Source organism: Saccostrea cucullata, unplaced genomic scaffold (genome assembly GCF_032062105.1).
Source record: "Saccostrea cucullata isolate Sc308-1 unplaced genomic scaffold, CSIRO_AGI_Scuc_v1 ctg15644, whole genome shotgun sequence".
In the NCBI taxonomy this organism is placed as follows: Eukaryota; Metazoa; Mollusca; class Bivalvia; order Ostreida; family Ostreidae; genus Saccostrea; species Saccostrea cuccullata.
In genome coordinates, this window is record NW_026941121.1 from 1 (window position 1) to 6,450 (window position 6,450).

At 34.6% G+C, this 6,450-nt stretch overlaps 1 pseudogene; it reads left to right on the forward strand.

Annotated features, from left to right (window-relative positions):
- The first annotated feature begins 1,437 nt into the window (after positions 1–1,437).
- Positions 1,438–3,436, forward strand: LOC134257230 (uncharacterized; annotated as a pseudogene).
- The last annotated feature ends 3,014 nt before the right edge of the window (positions 3,437–6,450 follow it).

Here is a 6,450-nt window from a genome sequence, read left to right on the forward strand (position 1 = left end):
CTTATCAAAATATGTCCCACTTTTGAGATATAAAGTGTCAAAGATTTAGCATTCTGGCCCCTTGTGGCCCCTAATTATGTAACATATGAAATTAAAATCATAATATACAGTTGTAGATTGTTGAGATGAATATTTTTGCTTCAATATTGTATAACAAAATATTGATCATTTAAGAGTTATCGAAAAAAGATTTTTAGCCCCTTTTGGTCCGTAATGTGATGAGTCAGCACTTTTTCATTGATATTATTTTAAGGATCTTGTCATTCTGCACAAATTTTGTTCAATATGTTATAACAAAATAATTATACTTTAAAAGATTTGATGCAAAATGTCTTAAAAAATCAGTCATGATTCGAGTCCTAAATTTTGACCCCTACCGAGCCTCCATACTAGGCACTTCCGGAAAATATCATGACCCAGGTGCAACATGGCAACATGTCCTCTATCATCCCTGAAATTTTCAGCTTTCTAGCTGAAGCCGTTTTTGAGTAACGCAACAGACACGGAGGTCCTCTAAATTTCGATCAAAGGGCGATAACTCTCGACTGAAAAGGAATTTCCAAAAAAGGACCTGCCGGAATTAACTTCAGATGTCAATGCATCAACCATGAAAATTTGGATAAAATCGGTCGAGCCATCTCCGAGAAATCCTCTGCACAAATTTTGTAAGAAGAAAAAAGAAGAAAAATAATAAAGGGGAAAAAGAAACCGAAGAATAATAGAAGGGTCTTCCGCTGAAGACGGAAGACCCTAATAATAATAGAGAAAAAGAAACCGAACGAAAACAATAAGGTCTTCCGTTGGAAACGGAAGACCTTAATAATAGCATCCACAAGTCAAGTCACGTCATTACGTAACGCTATGTGACTCTTACCAAAACATTGCTTTTTCAAACCCCAAATTTTACTGCTTTTTCGCTCTCAATGATTATTTCAAGAATAAAGATGTGAAAAAAATTATTAAACTTTGTTAAATATATTTTATTAATTTTATTTACCTCTCTTATAATTATATTTACATCAAATGAAAAATACGGTTGAATGCAAAACTTACACCTGAAATGTAGTAGGTAGTAATTGTCGCGCTTTTTCATTCCGCTGTTTCCAGGACAACAAAGGTGCGTGAGAATTTTCTTTTATAAAAACAGACGCTGGAGATTTTACAGAACAAAATGATACCAAGTAATTCATTACAGATGCAAATATTACCATGATAGAAGACTGCATAAAGTAAGTAGTTTTCAGACAAAATTTTCACCCTTTTCTAGAACGGGGTGCATATGTGTTACAACATTAGATCGATTCAGAATTTAATCCTCTTCAAATTAATATTCATAGTATCTTCATAAACCCCCGCGCTAAGGAGCGCTTTTAGAATAACCCCACACATGTTTTGAAATTTATTAAATAAACTGACGCCGTCAACGAAGCTGAGCAGTCACTGTCAATGAGCTTCAGCATACCCTTAAGGAAAAAGATGATGAAATTTCCTATCTCATGGAGCAGCTGCATGACTTCACTCACACCATAGTCATCAATCTATTTGACAAGAAAGAGAGAGCATTCACTCCAGAACTCCATTTGTGTGTGTACTCTCTTCTCGAACACAATGTCCCATCAACGAAAATTGGTAAGTTTTTTGTTTTTTTTTAATTCTGATTTGTTTACTTGATGTATGCACCAACATAAAGTAAATGTACATTTTACATATACGTTCATATTTTGATTTAGGACCAACCATAGAAGCCTGGTTGAAGTTAGCAGGAAAAGAACCTGACAGACTACCATCTCCATCAACAGTTGTTAATATGAATATACAAAGGCTCTGTCTAGCCAAAAAACAACTACAAGAAGAACTGTCAGAAAAAATCAACACAACCTTGCACACTGATGAGACATCGAAGTTTGGCATTAAATATGGTGGGTTTTCTGTTCGTGATGAAGAAGGTAATTATTTTGCATTAGGACTTCGTGAAATGGCCACAAAATCAGCACGAAACACACTGGACACATTTAAAGAAATTTTACAGGATATTTCTAACAACAACGAGGAAACCCAGAAGAATGTTGGAAACAAAATTATCTGCAATATCCAAAATACGATGAGTGATCGTGCCGCTACAGAATTAAAGTTTAATGAGCTATTAGAAAGTTACAGAGAATAACTGCTACCACATATACGGGGAGATTACCACGCATTGGATGATGTTGAAAAAGAAACAGTTAGCAGACTGAACAATTTCTTCTGCGGTATTCATGGCCTGGTGCATATGGCGAATGCGGCCCAGAAGGGATTTTGTGAAGCAGAAAAAGGGAATTTCGATGGAAACCCACCAATTTTTGATAAGAATTTCTCTAAAATTGATGAATCAGGTTGTTTTCGCTTAATAAGAAGTGCATGCAAGGCTTTTGCAAGAAGAGGTGATGAAAAGTGTGGGTGTTATGGGGCCTTCCGAACATACATGCAGCCATTTCTTACTGAAAACAGAATGATCTCACTTCCTCTGCAACCATTTAAGGGTCACAGATTCAACATTTTATTTCAAAATGCTGCATGCCTTTACTTTCTACATCCTTACATGACTGAATTTCTGGAGAAATCAGATATTGAAAACAAAAAACTTCTGAAGTCTGTTCTCTCAGATCTTAGAGTTTCTTTTTATGTTGCCTGACTGAAAGCCCTGGGATTGATTTCAAAGATGATTACAACACCCCTTTGAAATTTTCTCGAGAACAAGGATACTTTAATTGAAGACATGACACAAAATTATCTCCATCTATCAACTTATTTGGCGGATGTAACTGAAAATTTAGCTGATTTTATTAAGGGAATCTTTCCAGCTTTAACAGGAATAGACTTTAATGGCGAAAGAGTTTTTGAATTCCTGACCAAAGAGTCTAATTATGATACTGATGTGGAAATCATTCTACGTGTCCTGTTACCAGCGATCCGGAAAGTAGTACTGCATGTCTATAAAGACCACTTGCCAGATGGTAAATATGAAACTTTCACTGAGGAGCTCTAACTGGCTACTAAGAGTGTGGACAAACATAATTCTTATTCCGAGCGACTGTTCGCGTACATGGATCAAATTTTAAGAGCTAAACCTAATATATCAGCTCTAGCTCTTGAGGCTTACACACTTTTCCTAATGAACAAGACATCCACATGGATAATAAGAAACAAAGAGGACATGGAAGACCTTATTTCGGAAGCTAGAAAATCCGTATCCACTGAAAGAGATTTACTCTCAAAAAGAAAAGGAGAAATTCAACGACAGAGAGAGGAGAAACAAGAAGAAGAGTTCCGAAAAAGAGCTGAAAAAAAGAGAAGAAAACAAACACAACTGGAAAAACAGAGTGATGACATTATGTTCTATGGTTTATGGAAATCAGCCCGCGAGTGTAAATTGAGAATAAAGGAGTCAATGCTTTAAAAGCCCAGCTCCGGTACCGTAAAAATGTTCTAAAGCAGAATGTTCTCGAACAAAAACTGTTTTCATTTTCTAGAAAGAGTCATGATGGAAAAAGACAAACATTGACACACAAGGAACTTTTGTCAAATCTATTAAAAGTTCTGAAATCTGTTTAAATTAACCATGAAAATCAAATTACTACATTTTTTACATTGATTGCCTGTGTTAGTTGATTGTTTTTATACAAACACTATTACAAGATTAAGCTTTTGTATTTTAACTGCTTTTATAACTGTCAAGTGCCGGAAATTACTGGTAGATACCATACATTTAAAACATGTACTTTTAAACATTATAAGTAAGAGTACAGAGAAATTGTCAAAGATTGTCAATGAATTATGTTTTAAACTTCTATTACACACACAAAAAAGAATTCAGCTAAAGTGAATTTATTTGATGATTTATTTTTTACTACATCCTGATCATTTTCAGAGTTAAAAATTTTGACGTCATTTTTTAAGTGTTAACGTTGGCGCAATAATACGCATTTTTACTTGTGATGCACTGTGGTAGAGGAAGTGAAATTAACAATAAAATAATTAAGTGTGTCATTTTAAAGTTCTTTTACAAACAAACATATTATTTTCATTTAAAATCTAATTTTTCAAAGTATTTGCTGTTCATTCAAAACCAATACTCTGAAAAACAAAATGGTCCCACAAAAAAGCGCAAGCACTACTTTTTAGTAGTCTATTTTTAGTAACAACTTATGAATAGAAAACCAAAATGTTATATTTTCTTTTTCTACTCTCCATATGCTTTAAGACAGTATATAATACATGTGGTAAATATCAAATATAAAAAATGACTTGTGGATGCTAATAATAATAATAATAAAAGTGAAAAAGAAACCGAAGAATAATAGAAGGGTCTTCCGCTGAAGACGGAAGACCCTAATAAAGGGGAAAAAGAAACCGAAGAATAATAGAAGGGTCTTCCGCTGAAGACGGAAGACCCTAATAATAATAAAAGTGAAAAAGAAACAATAAAATAATAGAAGGGTCTTCCGTTGGAGACGGAAGACCCTAAAAATAGTGGAAAAGAAACCTAAGAAAAACAATAAGGTCTTCCGCTGAAGACGGAAGACCTTAACTAGTTTTAATTGTAACGGGGATCGTTACAGATGTTCCCCATACGCTCCCCAACTCCCTTCTTGATTCATTTTCCTGTAAGACTTTTTAAAAAAAAATAGGCTTAGTATCAAAGGATTTCATTAAAGAATTATCAAAACTACAATGATATCAACTATATCCCATTTAACGGATTGCACGCGCATGCACCTGCATGCAAGATGATCAAGACATGTTGTTTAAACCATTAATCTATCTTTTTATCGTGAGAATCAATCAAAATATCATAAAAATTTAAATGTTACCATTTTGGTAAGTTTACATGTTGCGCATGCACACGTGCATGCATGCATGTCCTTGCATTTAAATTTGATAGAAGCATAATGAAGGTATCAATTATACCTATTCATATTCGGAATTTCATCCCGTTTCGTTAAGAACTTAGAAAGTTACAGACATTTAAAGTTTCAGCCAATCAGATTGCAGCACACGTGCATGCGCATGTTTTCATGATAATTCTTTTATATCATGCTGTAGAACTTTATAGTGTATGAATATGTTCAAAATTTCAAAGGATTTTGTCGAAAAACAAGAAAGATATTGATACTTTTGTTTCAGCCGATCAGAGCAAAGTGCACGCACATGCGCGTGAGATCTTGCTATTTTGACCATGTCATCATGTCTATACTACTAATATATTCTCAAATTATGAGTTTCAAAGCATTTCATAAAGAAATAGAAAAGTTTCGGTTATATCTATTATATTGGTCATTTCACGTGTTGCACGTGCGCGCTCTTGCAAGCACGTGCACGCGGAACATGTCATCATGCCTATACCACTAATATATACTTATATTATGAGTTTCAAAGCATATAGTCAAAAAATAGAGAAGTTACGGCTATATCTATTGTATTGGTCATTTCACGTGTTGCACGTGCACGCTCTTGCAAGCACGTGCGCGCAAAATGACCTTGATTCCGCAAATCTACATAACATGTCTACTAACCCTAAAAAGGTTTTACCTACTTCGGGTGAATAGTTTACAAGATCACTCGCGGACAAAAAAGGACCCAGGAAGAAGAAGAAAAATAATAATAACTAGATACGATCTCGTTGCGAGCAACGAGAGGTCTTCCGTCCGATTCAGGAAAAAAAACTTGTAAAATCGAGCTGAAAAGTGATTCAAAATTTTGATCACAAGGAGGATTGAATCCAGGTCGCCAACGAGAATGCGCCTTTTTTTCTCTTTTTTCCCCAACGCGCGAACCATTTAGCTATTGGGAATACTGCTTTAAATATACTTGTGTATACTTTTGCAACAGTACACCTGTCTCAGAATCATAAAAGGCGGGCCCCTATTCATAATTTCGTGTCAAACGCCACGCGTAAATATTCGCACCTTTCCTTTGTACTGATCTATTAAAGAGGTGCAATAGCGTCAATGAAATTAATTAATAAAACATTCTTATCACCTTTATTTTATTTCGGCGTTAGGAAAGTATATTTAACACATTTTACACATTACATATCGTATCTAGTCCAGTAACACTAAAGCAGTGAAACGGAAATTAAGTTTTTAAGATTGACACTGAATTGCAACGTACTACTACGTGAGAGTCCAAGTAGTTTTTTGCATTTCATGTATCCTTATGTCAGAATGGTTTAATCAAACGCTCAGCTGCCTCCATAAGCCCCTACTCGCGAAATGGCGGAGTTGACAGAGACAGCCACCATTTTGGACCAGCTTCAGATTTTCAAATATTAATATCTAGAGTTCAGATTAACCAATATTAAAACAACTTATATAGTAAGCATCAATAGAAGTGTCTCTTTTAATATTCCAAAAATAAATGAAAAATATTGAAAAACAACGAAAGTTGAAAAATTGGACTTTTTGAATTGGC